We start from the raw sequence: 24,646 nt of genomic DNA, 5'->3' as shown, positions 1-24,646 counted from the left end.
AAAAGAGAGGAAAAGAGAGGAAAAGAGAGGAAAAGAGAGGAAAAGAGAGGAAAAGAGAGGAAAAGAGAGGAAAAGAGAGGAAAAGAGAGGAAAAGGAGAAAAGAAAAAAAATCTAGGGAATTGACAGTTTCTATACATTTAAGGAACAACTTCGTGTCATTTTTAAATAAGTCTAAGTCCTTCCTAATAAGATGCCTAACAATGTGTGAATTATACAGCTATAAAACTGATACTTCCATCTGACATTTGCTGGTAGGAATAAATCAGATCTTGGAGAAGAGACGCTGGGATTTCAATGGGCATTATCATAACTTTAAATGTATTAGTGGTGATGTGAAAGCCGGACATTGTTACACAGACAGACACGCTGTGTTCATAACCAATGGTAATTTGGAGAACGCATAATTTGCTCCTACCAAAATAGCACAGCATGTGGTTTCTTTGCCCTTTTTAGTACATAGCCTCATCGTTTCTTTTGGCTTGTTGAAAGAAATGTGCTCTGCACAAACTGAGTGAGAGCACAGACCTTCCTCAGCTCACACAAAACAGGTGGACACGCACCGGGAAATGGAGTTTTTTAGAAGCAGCTAATAGGATAAATAGAGGATTATAGAAATGGAGATGAAACTGAACAAGGAGTTGGTTCAAAACCAGAATTGTGGAGCCATAGGATCACCAAGGTTGGAAAAGACCTCCAAGATCATGCCATCCAACTGCCCAACCAACATTCCCCACTAAACCATGTCCCTCAGTACAACATCTAAATGTTTCTTCAACACCTCCAGCGATGGTCACCCACCACCTCCCTGGGCAGCCCATTACAGTTCCTGACCACTCTCTTGGAGAAGAAATTGTTTCTAATATCCAACCTGAACCTCTCCCGGAGCATCTTTAAGCCTTTGGCATGTTGGAAATCTACCAAAAAAAACCACCCAACAAATAGAAGGGGAAAAGCCACAACAACAAAACCCATTGGTGGAAAGTAGGGCTGTATCCCAAGCACAGCGGCAGAGCAGAGCCAGCACACCCTTCCATTTCACTGCAGGCAAACCCTAAGTGTTGTAGCACGTTTATTTCCAATAAATCACATCAAAACTACACAATCAAACCCCAAACCCTCACTGGGAACACAGGGATTGTTGTCACTGTTGTTTTATTTTTATCCTCTGAGCTCAGGAGGTCTGCAATGGATCGGAGGTGCCAGCGAGCTCAGGCCACCTCAAATCACAGTGATTGCATTTCCCACAACCCCTGAGCCATTCAATTGAAGGATTTGTTTGGAAACCAGGGGAAAAAAAAAGAAAAAGGTTGTCATCACTCATAAATTTAGAAAGTGCTTCAGATCTGAGAGCTTTCACCTCCTCCCATCTACACCTGCCCCGGGATGCAGGGAGGTGAGAGCCCATCTGCACAGGGTTCGATCTGCTGGGACTTTCCATCCCAATCAGACCCACAGAGAGAGCAGGCAAAACTCTCAGTGCTTTTCCAAAATGCCTTCTGCCATCCCTAAAAATTAGCATCTGCACTTTGCCACTCGCACAGCTGCAGCGTGACAGCCGGGCTGGTGCCAGCATCCATCAGGATCGCTGGGGGAACAGGAAACGAGTCCTTGGTGTCAGCTGTCAGAGATGCTGGTTGTGCAAGAGAGGGCCTGGTGGAAAAACCCTGTGGGATTGAATGGGGAATTTCATCCTTTGCATCTTTTCCTCTTAAAACTTGGACAGATTGTCTGCAAACATTTGGAGAAATCAATATGCTATGCTGCCAGCCTTCAGAACCTCGTGTTTTTGTTATTTATCCACTCTTTTTCTTTTCATGTCAGTTTGGCTATTCCTGCAGCAGAAGTAAGAGTTAGGTGCCCAAACTGTTGGCCAGTGTGAGACACGGATGGAAAATTTCATTGCAGTAAAGAGCAGCAAGACCCGGGCTGGAAAGGATGCTCTATGAACATTAACACAGAAAACTACTCTTTTTCTTGTATTTCTTCTTCCTCCTCCCTGCTACTGATTTAGAGACACAAAAACACAGAGTCATAAAATGGCTTGGGCTCGGGGAGACCAGTTCCAACCCCCTGCCATGGGCTGGTTGACAGCTTAGGCTGCCCAGGGCCCCATCCAGCCTGGCTTTGAACTCCTCCAGAGATGGAGCATCCACAACCCCTCTGGACAGTCTAAAAGACTTTACTATGGTAAAGTCTTTTCCAACTTTACCACTTCAGTGATCTTCTGACTGCCCTCTTCCTCCATGGCAATGGATATCAGCTTTGGCTCTGGTAACGCACTAAAATGGGAGCAAAGATATGACACCTGAAATAGCTACAATGGATCTCATGAGAAGTCAGCAATCAATGAATGATGCTTGCAGCCCAGCCACCCTTCTTGCTGCACAGGCCAAACCCAGAGGGAAATCAAAATGTATTGTGTCAATATGCAGGCATCTGGAGCCATCCCAGCAGCAGATCTTAGACTGCAAGACAGATTTTGTTTATTTGTTTTGCACTGTTGCTTGCCAGTGCACAACCTCACTTTGGGCATTTGTCCTAACGCACAATTTGCATGCCAGATGCTCTTTCGTATAGCTAATTGTTGAAACAAAGTGGGTACTGAATGAGGTCCTTTGAGGTTGGCGGGGGCTTCAACCACAGCCAGCGTTGAGCTAATTCTGCTTCCAATGAATGGAACAGCAAATTCACGTTGGCAAAACGCTATCCACTGTTGTTCGTGGATAGCACTGGAACAATGGTGAATGCCCTCAAAAATTCTTTCCTCTGCTAAGGTGAAACCTCATGCTGGCCTCTGTGTGGCCTCAGTGTAACACTGAGATGGGTAACATTGAACGTGCTTCAGGATTTGGCATCTGTCTGCAAGGTTTGATTTTTGGGTGGTGCTTCCTGGAGCAAGGAGTTGGACTTCATGATGCTGATGGGTCCCCTCCAGCTTGGGATATTCCATGATTCTAAGTTGTTTCCAGCACTTATCAGCTGAAACTGACATCTCAAAGAAGCATCCACTCTGAGATGCCCACTGCTGTGCAGAAGAAGGTGAACACCTCCTTGAGGGCACCCCTTGGCTTTCATCAACATACTTGTATTTGATTTGCTGTTTCTTCACTCAGCCACACTATCAGCAGACCTGTCCATACTTTTAAGTGTCTGAAGTAATTCACTACAGCAGTGAACATTGCCATCTCCCTGCTCCCACAGCATTTTTGAATTGGTGGCGAAGCTCAGGCGCCTGTAGGATACCTGTGGAACCACAGTGAAAAATGAACATTTCCTCCTTTCCTCTGCTTTTTTTTTTCCACGCTATCATTAATCCCCCAGAAAATCTCATCCTGTGACAGCTTAACTTCTTTGGGAGTCTTTGGCAAAGGACAGCGCCAGTATGTTGGGGAAATTCAAGGACACTCTACTGAGTGGGCCATTTTTCTCCCCATTCCTGTCTCCTCCATAGAACACAGACAGATTGATGAAGAACGACTGCACTCTATAAAACCCAGGCTGACTCTTCCCTCTGTATGTCGTATTTATTCATCCACCCGTGAATGCAGTTCCAGAGATTCAACAAAGCTGTCGGTGTAAAAACGTAAAGTAAAAACAATGACCACCGCTGGTCCTTCCAGCACTGCCTTACTTTGGTGTCCTCCTGTTCCCATCCCTCTTTATGCAGCTGAGTGGCAGCTGGAAAATTCAAGCTTGAATTCTCTCAAAGCTCTTGAGTACATTAACGAGTTCTTGTTTGCAGCTACTCTTCATTGCACTGATTTGCTCTAGAATCTCCCTCTCTAAAACTCTTCTTAAAGACTCTTCACTTTGCTTGTTGTCCACAAGAAAAGAAATGGGTTCCTTCCAAGCTACAAAGTGATTCAAATAATTAATACAACATTTCTGCCACAGCCTTGTTTGTTATTCACTGCTCCCCCTCTTCCTGCCATCTACAGACTTCCTACCTGGCTTCCTGCTGCTCCAATATTTGGATCTATTCTGTTGGTGCCCTCTACATTTTTTGCCATGCTGTCCCCCAACACTTTTGGCACCGTGACAGTTTGACATTTAGGTTGTTATTTTTTACATTTTCAAGTGGTTTTATATTTTTTTTTCCTGCTTTTACCCAACTGGATGGCAATACAATTTCTGCTAATTATTTCCTTTGATTTACTGTTTAATTATACTTGGGTTCTTGGGTAGTAAATGGGATTTCAGAGGTAGAATATATTTTTTTGGAGTTTTTAACAGCCAATTACTCAACAGCTTCCACTTCATCCTCATCATAGAATAACAGAATTATGAAGGCTGGAAAAGACCCTCAAGATCCCAAAGTTCAACCCCACCCCATCCCCACTGTGCCCAATGACCATGATCCTAAATAGAACCGTAGAATCATTAGAGTTGGAGAAGACCTCCAAGATCCCCAAATCAAAACCCAACCCACCACACCCACTGACCATGACCTCAAGTGCCATGGTTATTGAACACCTTGTAGTAGGTTTTGGGAGTGCACTCCTCCCTATGGCCAAGCACTGAGTGCAGAAGCAAAGCCCCCACAATCCAGCCATAGAAAATTCAGGCTGAGTCACCCCACCTGGCCGCAGTTAGCAGCCAGGAACTGGAATGTTTCTGTGTGTTCAGCTGGGCTGTGCCTCCATCTCTGCCAGGAGCACCAACAGAGAGCAGATGAGAGATCTGAGATTGGGTTTATCCAGATATTCCAGGAATAACAACGTTGAGAGTGCTAGTGAATAAATACAGACAGGAAAATGCTGTGCCCAAAGTTCCCCTGCAACAAAGAGACTCTGAAAGCTGGGGACAGGAAGCATGCTGGGGAGCTGCTATGGAAATCTGATGGTACCCAGAAACTCTGGACCAAGCTGCAGCCATAACATTTAATACTGTTGGAGCTGCACCCAAGCTCTCCATTGACGAGGAGCTCCTAATACAGAGCAGACTGGGATGGCATCATCCTCAGTTTGGACTGGGATCACTCACCACCCATCAACACACGGAGAGCCTAGGACAGCACACACCCCCCAACAACTCACACATCTCGTTTGGAGCCCCTCTGATGGGAAACCCCAGAATTACTCATTCCCTTCCATCAAACACCTTTGATTCAGACAGCTGTTGGGGGCTGTGCACACCTGGCTCTGAACTGTGCAGCTGATGCCCACAATCTCTGCACAGCAGATGAACACACAGCAACTCTGCTCCAAACCCACAGCTCAGGAAAGCCACGGGACCACAGCATCTGCATCAGAGCCCAGAGAGAGCAGCTCTGGGCTGGGCAGGAGGAAAATCAGGGAGGGAAGCAGAAAAATGGCAAGCAAAGGGGTTGGGACTTCTCTAGGATGAGGACACTTCTGCCCTTTCCCCACTGCCAGCCCCAGGTTTGGCCAAAATGAGGGCACATGTGTTCTCCTAAGTAGGGCACTGCGGTCTGACGGTGCTTGGCACGGAGCAGGGCAGTGCCTCCAGCTCTATCCATCCCCCCATATTTATGTTACTGCCGTCGGGATCCTTTTTGCTGACGGTGCTGCCTTGCCCTCCTTCTGCCCTCCACAGAATTTCATTAGCACTGCCATGCCAGCCGGGGGACAAAACCATCTTTTATTCCTATTTTATTCCTCCGCTCTGTGCATTACTCCGACTGGATCACTGCAGCAGCACACACCAGGAGCTTTGCAGACAGGACCCGGTTCTGATGGACCCAGGTGGGACTCAAGCACTGCACACCATCACCCCTCAGAAATCCCAGCTTCACTGCCATGATGGAAAGGAAATGTTTCTTCCTGGGGATTATGGGATGGTTCTGTAGAGGAATGCAGGGGAGCACAGCAGGATGTTATCTAAAGCCCAGCTCTCAGTGATGAATTTCCATCACTGTGCTTCCTGAAAGCAGTGGGAACAGCTGTAGGGTGACCCTGGGCACTGGGCTCAGCCCCCGCCCAGCAGCAGCACTGCCTGTGTGAGGTGTGGGAGGGGGAAAGAGAGGATGCACTGATTGGTACTCCATCTCAGTGCTGCATCAAGGACGTCTTGCTGCACCGACACACCGCTTCCAGAACTCTCCTTAAGTCCTTGCTTGGAATATGGACTGCAGCTCAAGAATTTCCCACTCTCTCCTTCCATATTGATGACCTGAGCACCCATGCTGCAAAACTGCCTGTTTCAGACCCCTCTGAGTACATTCAAGGTGTCCCTTACTCCCCCCCCCCCTTCCCTTCCCCACATGGGTATGGATGCAGCACACCATAACACCTCACCCCCATCACCTCCATCACTCCTCCATGTGCTCTTTATGCAGCAACAATTAACACTTTGCCCAACTTTTCCATTAACCCAAACAGCCCTGAGTCATGTCTCATGAACTAGCAGGTTTTGTTTTCAGTCTGATTCAGTACTCACATTTACATGCATCAGACAGATGCAAGAGGTTCGGTCCCCCAATGCCTCACAGGGACAAATCAGTCTGGCTGCTCTGCAGACATGAATGACGCCCTGAGATGCCAGACAGCTCTGAATGAGGTCCAGGATTTATCCTAGGAGTGCCAGTTCCTCACTGGGGTTGTTAATAGGGTCAGTCCACTGAGACATCTGTTCTCAAGACATCTAGGAGCTTCACATGCTGCCCACCCCTCCACCAGCTCTGACCCTCAGCCACAGACCTCTGCAGGCAGAGGAACAGAGGAGGTGTCAGATTTTGCCTCTCAGAAGCCAAGTGGTGTGGACCCAGTGCAAACATGGGAAATCATGATACTTTTGGAGTCTCGCTTCCCACAGCCAGTCCAATTATGGGGAAAAAAGTCAGGGAAAAGTGGGTTTAGACAAGCAAGGGAAAGTGGCAGAACTCAAAGCTCCCAAAGCACCAAAAGCTCACACCTCCTGCAACTGCCTCAGGCTGTCTGCATGCTCAGGATGCTGCTGCCTAGATGCACATTGACAGCCTCACTGCAATGCTGAGCGATGCATTTTGGGCTTGGATCCTCAGAGAAGCGAGGTTCGCTGTACGTACGTGGGTCTGTGGCACCCATCACCACTTCCACTCCAGTTTCAAGGGGAGGAATGATAGCAGGAGGTTAGGAACCTCATAAAGTCTTCATGAAAACAGGCAAGAGTATCCAGAGAGAGCCACCAAGTGACACTGCTGAAAGAGAAGCTGCAACGTGAGACTGACACCCGACCACTCCACACAGAGCCCCACACACCCAGCCAGCCCCACGTACAAGAGGGCAAACCCTATTCCAAAGGATTTACTCCTTTGAGCTCTGAACCTGCAGGCACAGGAGATTGCCTCCAGCAGGATCCTTTTCCACCACTGGAGCAGCACATGGATGCTCCTATAGCCCCTCATTTAATCTGTTCCTCTCCTTCCAGCAGAGCACAGCTCTGACCCCCCCATCTCAGCAGCACTACTCCCATTGCCACCCTTAGTACAAACCAAGGGAGAGCCTCATCTGCAGTCCTATTTGAGCATCATCCCACCTCTGCAGTGCACACTCTGCTTCTCACCTTGGGAGCCCAGGAGCTACACTCCAGCCCGGCGCTGGGGCTGCAGTCTCTACTATTGTTACCATTTAATGAGAGGAAATTATCGTTAATGCTGATTTTAGCTTTTCTTTTTTTTTTTCCTTTTTTTTTTTTTTCCTCTTTATTTCTTTTAATGGCTTTCCCAGAAAAACTGCACCAGACTCTGGCTTTACGTGGCGTGCTGCCACCTGAATGCTAATGAGAGCCAAGGGGACCCGGCATGTCACCAGGCTGCAGCAGAACCGCGCGCTCCCTGCCAGACAGCAAATTGATTTCCAAATGGCTCCAATGGCAGAAGGTGGCTCACAGCTTGGATCCGCACAATTACCTGAGCACTCCTCTCTCTGGGCTCTTCTGCTGCTTGAAAATAACCTCAGCTGCCAGCATGCGTCTCCCAAATGGAGAGAGGTGAGACCTTGGCACTGCTGGGAAGTGTGGGTGCTCCTCCATCAGTGGAGGTGTCCTGTGTGATGAATGGGGCCCTGGGCGGCTTGAGCTGGTGAGAGGGCAACCAGCCCACAGCCTGTAGGGGTGGAAGGCTGGAAGGTCCCTTCCAACCCAACCAATACATGGTTCTGTGGTTTTGTGATCTTCAAGGACCCTTCCAACCCAAACATTCTATGGTTCTATGATCCCCAAGGTCCTTTCCAATCCAAACATTCCACAGTTCTGCCATCTTCAAAGTCCCTACTAACACAGTCATCCTATGGTTGAGTAAACATCAATGTCCCTGACAATCCAACTATTCTATTGCTCTGTGTTCTTCAAGGTCCCTTCCAACCCAACCATTTTATGGTTCTGTGATGTTCGATGTCTCTTCTAACCCAACCATTCTAAAGTTCTATGGTTTCATAATTCCACGATCCTGTGATCCCATAGTTCTATAATTCAACGACACATCTTCATCCCCTCACCTTCAGAGCACTTTTTTGCCCTGCTTTTGGAGAGAGGCTTGGAGGAGTAAAGAAATACAGATGGCTCAGAGCTAAGGAAGGGTCCTGTTTGTCTGTTTGATTGATCGTTGAAGAAACTGCTAAATCAATTAGGCTGCTGCGCGTGGGCCAGAACAGACCGACCTTCTCCATTCCCTCCTTGCCAAAAGCCCCATGCATAAGGCTGAGGGCAAAGGGTGTGTGTTATGAGCAGTAAGGATGTCCCCAAAGAGACATAGCTCAGCTCAGGCATGTTCAGCCCCGCTTCCAATAGACTCGTCTTGTCCTTGGCCTGCTCTGGATGGGAAGGAGGCAAGGCCAGAAAGACACAACTGCTGCAGGCTGAGCCCAGCCCCCAGACCAACGCAGACTGGGACAAGGGGGAGTAAGGGAAATCTGAAACGCTCCCATTAACCCGTGGGTAACATAAGCAGTGGCCTCAAAGATAGCATTTCATCTGTTCCCACACACTGCTGCATCTCGGGGCACTCAGCAGCTGGAATGCGACAGGCTGAAGTGCAATTTATGGAGTGCTCTGTGACCTCGAGGGGTGAATGGGACTGCAAGATAGCATTTATTAGTACTGTTTTACGTTAAAAGGAGCACGGCTCAACGGTGGTTTACATTTCTGGGGCACCTTTCATCTCCAAAAGATAACAAAAGCATCCCACAAATAACGGGTGTAAGCCAGAGCCTCGCCACCAGCTCCCCCCATGCTTGTACCTGCTTATATCAAGGCACAAAGGAATTCAGATCTCCTGCTTTGTCTGTATGATGTCTCCCACAACAGACAGCACGCCACTCCAAAACCCTACCGAGCCCACATGAAAACAGCCATCATTCCACAGCACATCTCTTCCTTTGTACAGCCAAGCAGGCACTGCATAAGGGACAATTGGAGGTACCCAAAATAGGTATGATTCAGGGGGTGCTGTGCAGCTGGACAAGCTCCTTCAGCACCAGTGCTGGGCTGTTGTGGTTGGAGAGTGGAATCGAGGGTCAGGGTGCAGGACCTGCAGATGCACAGAGTCTCCAGAAATCTATGTACCACCCTAAAGCCATGGGGCTGTGCATATACCCAGTCATACCATGATGCCCATAGCATCCCTACCGACCCCAAAGGGACAATCCATCCCATCTGCAGAATGAGGATCACAGCAGACAAAACAAAGGAAGAACAGTACTGACAGTCTGGAGGTGCTTAAGAGCCACACAGATGTGGCATTTGGGGACATGGTCAGTGGACACAGTGGGATGGGTGGGGATTGGGCTTGGGGATCTAGGAGGCTTTCTCTGACCGGAATGTGATTCTGTGGTTCTATGATCGCCATCCATCAGTGCACAGGCTGCTGCAGCCTCCAAGATGCTCTCAGTATTTCTGCAGGCACCACCTCCCTTCTGCAGTGGCTGGTTAACAGGACAGAACGCTGTCTCCTCACCATGCATTTCCAGAGGATGGCTTAAAGAGGGGAAAGAAAAGGTGCAAAGGATTCTATGCTCTAGGTTTGAAATCCAAGCAGTGCTTTCCGAGTCATTTTTGCACAACCCTGCTAGGATTTCTATTTGGATTTCAGCAGTTTCCTTCCTGCTGAGCATTACTCACTTCCCAGGGCAGCACAGCTTCCTACAGAGTCTTAAATTAAATTATCAGGGGCTCATAACTGCCATGGGAAGGAACCCACATCATGCCACACAGCGCAGAGAGGGGAAAACCTTCTGGTCCTTATTCTGCAGGGAAGGGCAAGGCAAGAGAAGGCAGGCACAGCCCAGGGCAGAGCTGAGGAACCAGTAGGTGAGGAACTGGCTTCAATGTTCTTCTTTCAGCCCAACAAGAAATCCTGTACGTAGGAGCATCAGATGCTGAGAGGCTGTTCTGCACCTTCCCTTTCGGGTCTACAATCAGTGCTTTTCACCATTTCCCCACTAAGCCCTTTCAGGAACTGGATGAGGAGGAATAAGGATTTATTATTATTATTTTAATCCGATGACATTTCCTATTTGTGCTAAAAGTAGGAATCAAAATGGCTGAGGTCAATTGGAAACAGATTTCGGGGAAGGGAAAGGGGATCAGCTACAAGAAAAACCGAGCGTGCCACCCCTCCACGTTCCATGTAAATCAAAATGAAATGTCTTCATTCACTGTCAAGTCATTTAACCGTCTTGCTTAACCTTTCTTCCTTCTAACTGAAAACCGCCGTTTCAAAACAAAGGAGTTGAAAAGCTTCATTGAGAAGATGTCAGAAAGAAACGCTCTGGCATTTCCAAAATGACACATTTCATTTTGGCATTTCAAACGAAATGCCTGGACATTAAAAGTAAATTAACTCTCCCCGGGGATTTCGAACGTATCAAGTTGCCAAATTCAGCTTCTGCTTATGAATAGTTTGGTCTTTCCTAAATCCAACTTGTGAGTGATTTTACACTGATTTTATCGTTTGCTTTCTGTCTGGGCTGTGATACTGAGACCCCAGCACTGCCCTGGTACACGATCCATCTCTGTACTTGCTTCAAATTTCATCTCCAGCCTACATCTCAAGTCTAGAAATACATACACCTTATGAAAATACTATATATGAAGAGAATAGGTTAGCCTATGACCCGAGAACAGTCTCTCAAATTACTTTAACACATGCTCCGCTCCTAATATACTGCTGTCATTCATGGGGATTAATGGTTATAATTAATCACCAGATTTGAAGGCACGGGAAAACACCATCTCCCCATGCACAATGCAGAGGGAACATTATTTATTTGCTAGCACTAACATATAATAAAAACAACTTCTCAGTAGGTTTCTCCTCACATACACACAGACAACTGTGTCAAGCCATGAGTGATTTGCAAGGCTTTGGGGGCACAACAAGAGCAGCCGGCAATGACAACCAAGGGTATTGCCTAAAACCACTCTTCAGATGAGTAATACCCATGCTGATGGGTGCACATGTCAGCCAAAGGCCATGGTGAAGGGTCTGGGGACACAGCTGTAGCCACACTCCATCTCACTTCTCATCAACCTGAACCTTCCTCTGGTGCAACCAGACCATCAGCTCTTGTCCCACCAACCTTGTTCCAAACTGGCTCCAGCCTGGTTCACAGCATCATACAATCACTGTATCTGGAGAAGACTCCCACATTCATCAAGTCCAACCCCAACCCATCCCCACCATGCCCACTAACCATGTCCCTAACTATCACCATTCAGGCATGACCTCGTGGGGGTGAGAGATGGAGCAAAGAGCTGTTCAGTAAGTCAGCCAGGGGCAGAAGGATCAGTCCCAGAGCATCAGCAGCACTCTATCCAATGGCACAAACCTAACTGTATGGTCCCTACCCCTGCCAACTTTAACATCCTCACATTCTCATTATCCTACCTGAGATCTGTTTTATCCTGATTCACTTTTTAAACACTGAGACTTCCTCATACTGAAAGCACTCGGTACCAGTGACAAAGCAAAGAATTAGGCATCTAACAGACCGCTACCTTCTACCATATCAGCCTTCTAAAGGGACTAACCCAAGCCCAAAATATCCTTCTCCCCTACACTGAGACCCCAAACAGGGCTACGGGAGGTCTGAAATACTAACTCTTTTCCAGCAAGAGGTGTGCATTGAACTGAACACCAAAGAATAACCGACGTGTTTATATGCCTGCTTGCACAGCACGGCTCTTGTAGGCTGGATGCTCCTTCTATTTATTTAATGTGAATCCACATGAGGTGCAGCGCAGCTCAGAATGCAGCTCATTGCCAACAGCACTGCCATTGTCCACCATATAAAAGCAGGTATCCCAGCACGGTCACGGGAGGCATAAAGCACAGAACATGACAAAACGCCACTGCTTTTATGAGACAGCTGCAGAAAAGAATGATTGCAATAGAAAAACATCGATCTCTATTTTGCCTTTTTCTCTCATTGTCCTTTCTCTGGATCTCTTTACCTCGTCGCTTTCTGAGGTTAGGGACAGGAAAGCAACAAGCCCCTTTGCGTTCAGCTCTTTCTTCACTCTACACACAGCTCTGTGCTTTAACCGTGCCCTTCTGTATGACTCCCAGTTGCTGAAGCTCAGTCAATATCCCAGCCTCCAACAGTCCTAAGGAAGCTGCTCCTTTTCTCTTGGCACCTAAACTGGGAACCTGTTGGTACAAAACCAAGTCTAGGCTTCTCTTCAATAAGAATCCTCCAAAAAAATAAAATATAATATAATAAAAAAACACCCAAAAAACAACACAAGAAGAAAACACCACTTGTGAGCACTGAAGCAATGCCCTAAGGTGACATCTGCAAGACTTGGTGCCCATGCAGTCCCTTAGGTAAGATACAAAATGGGAGTCCCACCCTCTAATTAAAGGCACTAATTAAAGGTTCCTTGGCTTGTTTCTGCAAGAACGAAAAGAAAAGCTCAAGGCTTTGGGAAAGTGCTCCCGGGTATGTGTGCCATGAGCCACTCTTGAAGGTATTACAGAAATGGACTTTCTTGTAAGTAGCATCTGAAGAGCTGTGTCAAGATTCCACCCAAGGAGCAGCAGTCGGCAGAGTATAGCAGAGTGCAGATGGTCTCTAATGGGGCATTTGGCTCTCACATCACTATTAATCCACTCAGCAGCTCAAATGTGGAGGGGATGCGAGGCTTACGAAAGCTCCCCTTTCCCCATCTTTATCAGGGAAAGGTCTGCAGTGATTTGCATCCAAACAAATGAGCTGCGTGAATCTCAGTCCCTTGCATAAAGACACACACTCCCTCCTTGGAAGGCTGCTGTTGGTGATGGGATACTGTGGCATGTGCAACAGGAGCACACATTTTTACTTCTGAAACCCACGTGTGTGGGTTTGGGGTGGTTTTATTTTGGTCGTTTATTTCTGAAACAGCTGCTGTCTGTCAGCAATGCGTCTCCTTCGTCAGAGCCCATCAGCATCACTCAGGTTTGTCTCACTTGAAGGAAGTTAGCAAGATGTTGGTTCCCAGGCACCCATGAGTGCTGACATTGGGTCACAAGCAACACTGAGTGCACAGCCATAACTGCCTTCACTTCCCAGTAATACCTACAGCAGCTCAGAGCATGGTGTATCTCACAAGGGTTTGGTGGAAAAAATGAATGAAAACACAGACAGATATCAGAAGTTTTCCTTTGCAAAGAGGGAGTGGATGTTAACCAAAAGAAAAGCAAAACCCCGAGGTCCCTGCTGGGATGAGTGGGTGTGAAATCCCACGCAGACCCGAGGCCACGTTGCAGAAGCTCTGCAGGCAGCAGATTATTTCTGTGGGAAGCTCAGAAGGCACAGCAAGGTCTTCTATCTTCTTCCCATCTCAAAACATAGTACCCATTCTCCCCTGCTTTGAGCCTGTATCCCACGCTACCTGATGCAACCCAATGCCGTTGTTATCACACATGCTGCACCACAGCATAGAATAGGAGGGAGAAACAGAGAGGGAACCAAAGGAAGATCCTTGACTCAGGAAAGGTGCATTCTACCCCACAGCACTGCTTCAGACACCCTCTGCTTGCTAAATCTACCAAGAGATGGAGCAAAGCTGCCATTCCCAGCAATAAAACCCTTCTCCCACAGCCTCACTGGAGACCCCACTCCAGTGCTACCTTTGAGGCTGCCCATAACCTATTAATTAGAGGATGCTGTTATGCAAATAATGAAAATTAATTTAGCCCTCACTTATTACTTTAAAATAGCCTCTTCCTTGATGCTCTCAAATACACCCCAGGCAAGTGGCATTCTGTTAATCATAAAAGTGATGGCCTGTGAGCTGACACTGCTTTAAAGGACATCTTTAATATCAACATAAAATAAAACACAAGAACAGGGCTGTCTCTGGAGTGGGTGAGCAGCAGGAACTCACAGGGCTGTAGGAAGAGGGGATTCTCCCAGCAATGACAGAGGCACCCTGCCCAAGCTCAGCTCCCACCAGCTGAACTGGACAGCTGTCTGCAGATCTGAGTCTGGGGTGGGTTCAGGACCACTTTGGGGCTCTCTTTGGAGGTGGCAGCATCAGAGATCATCCAAGATCGACCAAAGCACAAGCTGTTTGTAAAAGCCATGCTCACTCCCATTGCTGCCAGCTGGCCCTTGGCTCAGCGAGCTGCTGACACTGCTCTGCTTTGCCCTGCTCTGTGCACCTGGTTTCTCCTGCAAGTGTGTGCAGAGCTGGGTGCGGATCACTGCATCACCCATTCTGTCAGCACTGTTTGTTGGAGGAAAACAGGAGGATCCCTGTTTTGCACTTCTGAATGTGACTCAGGCCGTGCTGGGAGTTGCATTTGGAAGAAGTGATGAAAAGCACCGCCTGCTACTGCATAGGGGAAACTCCCAGCAGTGCTGAGCCCGGCTGCACCTTCATGAGTGAGGGGTGCTGCCAGGGGGGAGGGCTCACACCATGCAAAATAAGGAGTAAAAACAACCATCCGCATGGGGCAGGTAGCAAATTCCCCTATATTTTTTGCTGGGCAGCTCCAAACTGTGAAGTTCCACTCTTCTAAAGCATGGGAGAAAAGCATTGCCAGCTCTGCCAGCTGGGAAGGAGAATCCAGTGAGCAGAGTGATGTCCTTCACACACTGCACCACATGGGAGAACTTTTAGGTTCCAGCTCTGCCACAACACAAACCTGCTCTGCATCCAAACACCAACCAACCCACCGAGCAGCTGGATCCCCTCACTCCTTCTCATTAACAAAAATTAACATGGGCACAAGACTCAGCTCAAGCCTCCTGGCAGATGGGGGTGAGCCCCATGCTCCCCTCCCCATCCCTTTTCCACTTCCAAAACCCATCACCATTGATTTCCTTCCATCCCACCCATGCAAACCCATCACCCCTTTATATGGAGTTTGCATAGGTCGTAACAACAGATTTCAGTGTCCCTTACATTCAAGAACGTCAGCCATCTGCTGCTTTGCACTTTGCATGCATTCTGTGCCAGTTCTACAAGGCTGCAACTGAAGAGGTGTGAGAGGGCAGCTGCATTTCCCCGCAGACCTTCTGATGTTTCTCTCCCGTGTCTTAAAAATAAAAAATAAATAAATGAGAAAGTGGTCACGCAGCGGGAATCTCTGAGGTCTGAAAGCCCACTATCAGAGATGAACTGGACTGAAATTAATACAAGTCTTCTTCCCAGGAAGCAAACCCCTTTTGCAGCTCTCTGCTCTTTCTTAGCAGTGCATTGGGTGAGCACAGACAGTGCTCATTATCCTCTGAGTCATGGAAAGCAGCCTTCCAATGCCAGCCCTGCCTGCAGCAGTGGAGGACTAGAAAATATGCAGCCAGGCTGATGTACATCTTGCTCTCAAGATGAGATCTCCCCTTTGGAGCTCCCCAAAAACCACCTGAACCCCAGCTCTGGATGGATCTGAAGGATCCAGAGGTCCCTGCCCACCGCAACTAAGCTGTGATGCTGTGCATGAGGTTTCATGCCTGCTTGTACCCAAGGGCTGCTTATGTGCTGGTGGATGGACAGATGCTTTCCCTTCTACACGGACCAGGGCTGTTCTTCTTGTTCACGTACAATTGCATACACCCTGCTATGTTCAGGGGGGCTTTTATCTTCTCCTCCCTCTCTTTTCCTTTGTTTGGTCTTGCCCAGTCCATCCTCATCTCCCTTTACCTGCACCCTTGGTCCTAAAAAAAATGAAGGGAATGGGAGAGGGGAAGGGGAAGGAAAAGGGCTAGAACAGATGAAGAACAGAAGAGGAACAGAACAGAAGTAGCGTAGAAGTAGAACAGAACGAAATAGAAGTGGAACGGAACGTAATCACATCGAACAGAGAGGAATGGATGTAGAACAGAATAGAATAGGACACAACACAACAGTTAGCACCTACAGAAGAGTCCCCCAGCTGCATTTCACACCAAAGAGAAGCAGGACGGAATCAGAACCAGCACTGCAGACCAAAAGCTGCCTCCTCCTGCCTCCCAGGGGCACGGGGAGCACAACCACATCAAGATCAGCCCCGAATGAACAGCGGAGGATGTGACATTTACAGCAGGACGTAACCTTTCAGACTGCTCCGTTCAGCCATCACCGCTGAGCAATGATCAGATGAAGGCACAGCAGAGCTCAGAAGGTGTGAGCTCAGCTCAAGGAGAGCACCATCCCAACTGCGAGCAGCGCTGGGGGCAAAGGGAGCACCAGGATGGAGAGATAACCTCCCCAGGGGCTGTTATCCTATAGGAGACAACAGCCCTCCCTGCACAGAGAACTCACAGTGCTGCTCAGCAGACTCGTTTTCAAGGTTTTCCCTAAAAACAGAGGTTATCTGATGGGGAGAAGGGAAAAGAAAAAACAACAAAATGCATCTGTGCATTGGCCAGCATCCGACATGCAAAACGCGGCCCCGACCTCAAACCGGAGCCCTGCCCAAAGCTTCCCTCCGCCCCACACATCACACAGGCTCCTCTCCGGGCTGCGTTCAGTACAGGGTTAAACTTCAAAAACAACACTTTAAACACAAAAAGGGGAGGGACAGCATGTCACCCCCCTCCCCCCACCTCCCCCTTCCCGGACACGTTATTTGCATCTCACCTGAATTCTCATCAACCCCATCCAAGTCCCCGGGCGCAGCGATGGGATTACCAGCACTGCCTCCTGCCGTGGGTGCTCCTGGGGCAGGCAGCAATTGTGCCAACAGCCTTGCAAACGCTTTGGCTATTTTTTTCTTGGGTGTTTTTTATTTATATATATATATACCATTATTATTAATTTTTTCCTTTTATTTTATTTTTTTTCCTTTTTTTCCCCCTCTTTTTCCGCCGCGGTTTCGCTCAGAGCTCTGTCCAGACCCACAGCTCTCCCATCCCTCTCATAAATCACCTCCTCGGCACGCCCAGAGGCAAACCGGTGTCTGCCCGGCACGGCGCTGATTGGCCTCTCGTTAATTACCCACGAGGAAGAGTGTGGCTCGGGTGACGCGTTTATGGAGATAAATATTGTAACTTCGCCACTCGTGCTGCAAACTCATTCCAGCCACTGAGAGCCTCCGGTTGATTCAAGGGGAAAATGCCTGGGTAATTTATTTTATTTTATTTTATTTTTTAAGGACATGAAATATTAATTCGGTGATCTATGCGGCTCGTTCCAGGTGCAATTAGGAGCTGTCGGTCGGGGAAATGCAGGGCGGCAGAGCTCAGGCAGAGCTCAGCCCCATCTCCTCTTGCTATAGCAACGGGGAGACCTTGGCAACCCACGGTCCTGGCGGTTATTGAGATGGGAGCAGGAATTGTGCATCACGGTGACTATCTGCTCCAGAGCTGCTCTGGCACTGGGACACAAAACTGGGGGCAGGAGATCCCCAGGGTAGCCCTGCTGCCACTAATCCTGCCCACAGTGGGATGCCCTACAAAAGGGAATGCTCAGCAGCCAAATGAAACAGCTCATAAACACCTTGAGATGCTGCGTGCTGTGCAGAGCTTGTGCCTTCTAGAGCAGCACCCAGCATCTCCCATCACCTCCTGTCCCACCAGGTCCCATCACCTCTTGTCCTACCTCCCTGCTTCCCATCACCTCCTGTCCCACCTCCGTGACCCATCATTTCCTATCCCATCACCTCCTGCCCCACCATCTCTTGTCCCACCTCCCCATTTCCTACCTCCCCATGTCCCATCACCTCCTGTCCCACCACCTCCCTGTGCCCTGCCATGCCTCACCCACCAGAACTGGCTCTTGCCCTGGGGCAGGGACATGGTAAGGCTGTGTTACTACTGCTGTTGTCATTTAGGCTGTTAATGGGGCAGCAATAACCCATTCTGAGCATGAGTCTGTCCTTTCAGTAGGAGATTCTTGCTTGCATTGCTGCTCTTCTTGGCACCCCGAAGCCCTAAGACACACTCCTCACACCCCTCACCCCACTGCCTCAGTTTCCACTCAAACACCATTCTAAAGAGAGAAGCAGGAGGAACTGAGGGTAGACCAGACAGCACAGTGACTCCACTCAAGAAGAGCAATGCTATAGAATACCTATATACCCAATTCCCAGCCCTGAGGCATCATCAGATGGAGCATGTTGGCCAGGCTCCACAGAGTGACGCTGACATCCACTGCTGAGGGCTGGACCCAAGATGTCTGTCAGCATTTTCATCTGGTTTTGTTTTCGACTGGGCTGGAAAGTACCTCCACCAGAAGGCATCGTGCTCCTTCGTGCACATTAAAACTGAGAGCTATCAGAGACAAATGTCAACATGTTAACAACGGGCTGGTAGAAAGAAGCACCCTGCCTCTCTCATCCAGCCACATCCCTGCACATCTCGTCCTGCAACCCATCCTAAGCCCATTGACTGGCAGGGAATGCTAGCAGCTGGCAGGGCTGCCTTCCTGCAGGGCTGGACTGGGTTGCCCAGGAGCTCATCCCAAAGGAGCAGCCCCCAGCACAAAGATATAGGTGATGGAAAGCAGCCCTTGTCCAAGGAGGGTGGATCTGTCATTAAGTTTTGCTTATCTCCTGTATCAACAAAGCCATGAAGCATAAGATCCCTTTAGGTTCTGTGAATCCACTTAGATCCTATCTCTGGAGCTGGAGCTTTCCAGGAATTGAATAGCTGAGAGACATGACGTGGGTGAAGTGAAATCAAACGTGGAGCATCCAACATGAAAGGCAATCAGAGAGGATGACAGCACTGCTTATGCTGAGGGAGAAAGGGGGAGGCAAGGAAATTAAAAGCAATTAAAGAGAATTAATTAAAAGGTATAGCTGAACTATGAAAGAAGGAAAACAGCTATGCAGAGTTTGCTAAATAGCCCCTACTTTTAATTGTTGCACTTAGAGCCGTAAAGCCCTATGGGTTCCACTGCCCCGTGGCTGTCTCAAAACAACAAAAGAGAATCCCATGACTTAACCAAATGACTCCTCTGCCTCTCCATCTGCGTGGCTGATGAGTTTCGGAGCTCTCCTCCCAGCCAGCAGAAAAAGCCATGAGAAGCAAGGCTGTCCCCACAAAGACCATCGAACAAACTGGAAAGATGCAAAGCCCACAATGCACAAACAGTGTGCAGGGTCTGAAAGTGGCAGAGCACCAGCTCCCACCAGAGAGATGGATGCAGCTGCTAAGGGCTGAGACACCAAGCTGGGTCCTTGCTGCTGAGTACAGAGCATCGATGGGGCAGGTGGGAAGAACACAGAGCACAGATGGTCCAAACCCCATTGTTCTGCGAGGTCAGCAGCAGCTAAGCTATCAGCATACACTCTCCACTGCACAAGGCCATCACTGACCACATAACCCTAATGCTTCCATAGAGCACCTACTGTGCTCTAATGACTGTTTAACAAGAGTGCTCCCCACCATTCCAGAGGTGATCCAGTGGCCAGGCCATGAAATTCCAGCAAAGGAGCCTGACATGAGCTCCTGGTTGGCGTAAGGAGTGCAACCAGTGCAATTCTAGGCTGCACACAGCATGATTCCATGACTCTATGAGTGGGAATGGTGGGGATGGGTTGGACTAGATGACCTTAGTGGTCTTTTCCAGTCTCAGTTCTGAGTGGGGATGGGTTGGGTTTGGACCCTGGGGATCTTGGAGGTCTTTTCCAACATCAGCAATCCCACTATTCTATGAACCAAAAGAGAAGTGAAACTGCTCGCTGGTTTAAAGCCTCACTGATGCACAGCATGTATGGTCAGCTGCCCTTTGAGCTACAAAAGCAAAGCTCATCTGAAGGCCAAGCTCTCCATCTCCATCCCTGAGACCCACCTCCACGTGGGGCACCACTGGGGATCCAAGCCCCATTCCCATGGCACAGCTCTATTGCTGATCCCTTCCTGCCTCCTCCACCCCGAGGCTTTGTGGCACAGATTCCCAGTTGAAGGTCTGTGTGCATGTATGCAAAGCTCTTACAAATACACAGAGGACAGGGAGCAGACAGATGTAGATAAGTCACAAGGGAACATTCTTCTGACCCACAAGGACAGCCCTAATGCTGGTCAAGGTGCAGCCAGGAGACAAAGGCAAAACAGAGCCTGGAGATGCCCAACTGGGAGATGGGATGAAAAGCAGCACTTGCTGGGAAACAAGAAGCCATGCAAACAGCTCCATCTTCCCTGATCTGTTAATTCAACAGATTTTACCCATAAAGAACTTCCAGGATGACCTCACCTCAACTAAAGAAACTGAATGAAGCACAGAGACCTCGTGCTGACCCACACAAGGACTCCAGCAACCCAGCTAGCTGTCCATACAAAGTCTGGGACATCCCATTAAAAGATGGAATAGAAACACTTTTGTGATTTGTGATAACACAGGGGTATGGGCAAGAGTGAGGAATTCCCTTTGGGTCAGAGGGAGCACATTTCTTCAAGCACCAATTCTGACCCCTAGGTCTGAAGCCAGCTCTGTAGGACCATGGAGAATTAACAGAGTTTGGGGAATGGGGAGCTGGAGGGTGCAGCTCTGTGCTGGGGGACATGGGGACATGGAAGGTGCAGATAGGGGGATACTGATTTGGGGGTTACTGCATCACAAAGACATCTGGAGAGGGGACAGGAGCCTGAGAGGGACATTTCCCTCTCTCTACAGACAGCCACGGGGAGGAGGGCGACACGGGGATGATGAAGTCCCCTTCACAGCATCAGGGTTGCCAAGCAACCAGGACATACTGAGAGACAATAAGGACCGAGGCCAAAATGTGGGGAGGGGTGGGAGACTGCTTTCCCCCCTGTGTGGGGAAAGACAGTGTGGATAAGGAGAGTGCTACACCCCCAAATCACTGCTCCCCACACCCTGGTCCCTCCCTGCATCCCAGGCAGTGACTATGGAAAGTTCCTGCAGATTTCCAGTGTCACAAAAGCTCTTGCCAAAAAAAAAAAGGCACCAGAGGAAACTCGCTCAGGACTGGAAGGTTGCTTTCATTTCCTCAGCTGATTTATTTCACTTTATTTTATGGGCTGATATTTACTACTCTTCAAAGCCTCCCCACGCGTTTGGGTTGTGCACCGTGCAGCAGGGCTGTGCAGATGCATTGCTTTACAGCTCGAGCCCCAGTGGAGACCACAGGCTTAGGACAACCCCAGCCATGCAGAAGGGCTGCTCTGACAGCAACAGGCTGCACAAACAAGCAAAACCACTGCCGGGCACACTGTGAGTGAATGGAAATGAATGCAGATTGGTGTGCATCAGTGCCTGCATCGCACCATTAATTGCACGCAATCCAAGCGCTCCCTGCAGCCTTAAATGCAAAGTGATGATGGGATTCTCCTTTGGGATTTCAAAGCACACTGTGAAGCCACCACCCAGCATCACTGCAGCCATTCCAGGTCTTTCTGAGTGCCACTAAATGTGGTGAAATGAAACGGAGCTGTGAATGGACCCGTACATTGCACAGGTTCCTTCCACATCCAATGGCCTCACAATTCTGACATCCACATTAAAGAAACCCAAGCAAGGAGAAGGAGGAGAAGGCTCAAGTCAGTAAATAAGTATGTCAATAAAAGCATCATTTGGGGCTTCAACTGTAAAACAGGGCACAGGCTTACCTTGGGAAACCCAGCTCATGTAGCATTGGCACTGCTCCTTCCATTGGGAACCAGAGGCTCCTGTTCCATAACGACCAAGAAATCCTACAGGGCAAATGCCAATCTTGCCAAAAGGTAAATCCTACCTACACCGGACCCCAAATCTGCAAGAAGCAGCAGTCTGGGAGACACCAACAGCAAATCAGTCCCCATAAGGTTACTCAGGGCCTTCTGGAGCACTGTTCACCCCACATCCCAAAAGGACTCGGTATGCCCAGTGGGATGCTTGGCTGGCAGAGGTGACAACCTTCAGATAAGCCATAAGACTTTCATGTCAGCCATACAACCGCTCCTCTTGTCCACTGGTTGCCACACATAAAATCCCCATGTCACGCTCACAGAGGCTGGATTTCCATAAAGTCATCCTGGGTGGGTTCCCATGGTGCCCATCCTATTTGTCGGACCAAACCACCCTGCAGCCCCAGGCGGAGGCGGTGATTCTGCATTGTGATCCTGAACCATCACTCAGTTCTGTTATCAAAGAACATCCTGCTGACACAGAGTCCAAACAGAGCCCCAGTACAGCACTGTGAGCAGCACTGTGTGCACATGGAGGTGTATGGAACACTGGGGCACAAATGACCCCACACACACTTACAGCTTCTGACCCACTGCTGTTATCCCTCTGCTCCTGATAACAGGATCTAATTAAACTGATGAGATGAAAGGATGAGTGGGGCTGCCCCTGCTACACCTGTAAGGCACAGACAGTGACACAAGGAAAGAACACCCCCAAAATGGCACAGATCCCATTGCTTGAGGCTCATCCATCCTCTGGCAGCACCAAGTGATGCCACAGGATGGGAAGAGTACAGATGCACCATCCCAACACCATCCATGCATCACTAGGGATGCCCCAAGAGCTTTGAACTATTTGCTCTGCTTTCCCCATAGAGTCTCCAAAGGTCCCCTGCCCAGCTCCTGTACCAGCAAGAGACCATGTCCCTACAAATAATGGGGTGCAGCATGGCATGGGGCTGTCAGACAGCACAAGCTCGCACTCAGACCTTCAGTGCTGCTTTGAAAAACATAGGAGAAAGGAGGACAGAAAGGCAGGAAAGTGATATGGCTCATAACAGGCTCTATGGGGCCATCCATTTAGGAGCTTTATGACTGGAAGGGGGGAGGTTTGGCCATGCAATCGATAGCACAGTGCAGACAGCAGGGGGAGGAGATGGAGCTGCATGACCCTAAATAAACCCCATGCTCCTTTGGGGGGTCCCAGGTGCTGCCTTGTCCCACGCTGACACCCCCTTCCCCTGACAGCTGGGGACAGAAGGGACATGTTGGGACAGGGGGACTCTGCTGAGGGATGCTGTGACATGGGGGGACGTGGTGACATGGGGTGATGGGGTAACATAGGGCGACATGGGGGGACATGGTGACATGGGTGATGGGGTAACACAGGGTGACATGGGGGGACATGGTGACATGGAGTGATGGGGTAACATAGGGTGACATGGGGGGACATGGTGACATGGAGTGATGGGGTAACATAGGGTGACATGGGAGGACATGGTGACATGGGGTGATGGGGTAACATAGGGTGACATGGGGGGACATGGTGACACAGGGGGAGGCACAGAAACAGGCAGCAGCACATGCAGGGGCAGCACCGTGTCCTGGGGGAGGATATTGGGAGGAACGTGGGGGGACACAGCAGGCACAGATTCTAGGGGAGGGACATGCCCAGATAAAGGGATGGGATGATGAAGAAATGGGATGAATGGGGGATAAATACAGGAAAAAGAAATAGGATGGATATAGGGTAAAGAAACAAGACGAAGGAATGGGGTGATCCCCATGGGTCCATTCCAGCATAGGAAATATTAAGATTCTATAGGGAATAAGCAGGGGTCAAGAAATGGGATGAAGGGATGGGGAGAAGGAATGGGATGAAGGAATAGGGAGAAGGAATAGGATGAATATGGGATGGATAAGTGGTAATACGGGAAAACAGAAATGGGATGGGTTTGGGGTAAAGCACTGAGGTGAGCGAGTGGGTATGGGATAAATACATAGGTCCATTTCAATATAGGAAATGCTAAGATTCTATAAGCAGGGGTTAAGAAATGGGATGGATATGGGATAAGAAAAAGGGACGAAGGAACGGGGTGAATAGGGGATAGAAGTGCGGAAAAGAGACGGGGCGGGTGTGGGGGAACAGAGTTGGGATGGGGAGAACACGGGGAAAAGAAGCAAGCGATGAGGATGGGATCAATAGGGATCAATAGGGATCAATAGGGATCAATAGGGATCAATAGGGATCAATAACGGGGGGGAGGCGGCACGGGGGACCGGGACAGCTGAGCGGGACCCGCACCGACCGCAGCCCGCCCCGCTCCCCCGTTACCTCCGAACTTCGGGACGAGTTCCGCCTCTCCGACAACTGGTCGGGTCGGGTCGGGTCGGGTCGGGTCGGGTCGGGTCGGGTCGGGTCGGGTCGGGTCGGCCCCCGCTGCGTTCCGGATCCCCCCGTGGTTCCGCGGGCGCCGTGTGGTAGCGGAGCACAGCGCAGTCCCGGATGTGTGCCCGCTCCCTCCCTCCCTCCGCCCGGCGCTGCCCGGTGCGGTGCCGCCCCGCTCGGCGCTGTGTGTGTCTATGGGGCCGGGGGGGCAACGCCGCCCGGGGGAGCCGCCCCCATCCAACGCCCCCCTCCCCTCACACCTCGGCGGGGTGACAGCTCCACGCG

General features: G+C 49.4%; 1 protein-coding gene across 2 annotated transcripts in view; it reads right to left on the bottom strand.

Moving 5' to 3' along the window:
• The window catches only part of ZBTB7C (zinc finger and BTB domain containing 7C), a 93,526-nt gene extending 68,880 nt beyond the window's left edge, over positions 1-24,646 (bottom strand). For both annotated transcript variants that reach the window (XM_015848221.2, XM_032441324.1), the window contains exon 1: positions 24,308-24,646. The gene's annotated coding sequence lies outside the window, so the exon portion shown is untranslated. The remainder of the gene's footprint in view (positions 1-24,307) is intronic.

Source organism: Coturnix japonica, chromosome Z, assembly GCF_001577835.2.
Source record: "Coturnix japonica isolate 7356 chromosome Z, Coturnix japonica 2.1, whole genome shotgun sequence".
Lineage (NCBI taxonomy): Eukaryota > Metazoa > Chordata > Aves > Galliformes > Phasianidae > Coturnix > Coturnix japonica.
Note: the sequence above shows the minus strand (reverse complement) of the source record. Positions and strands in the feature narration are given on the sequence as shown.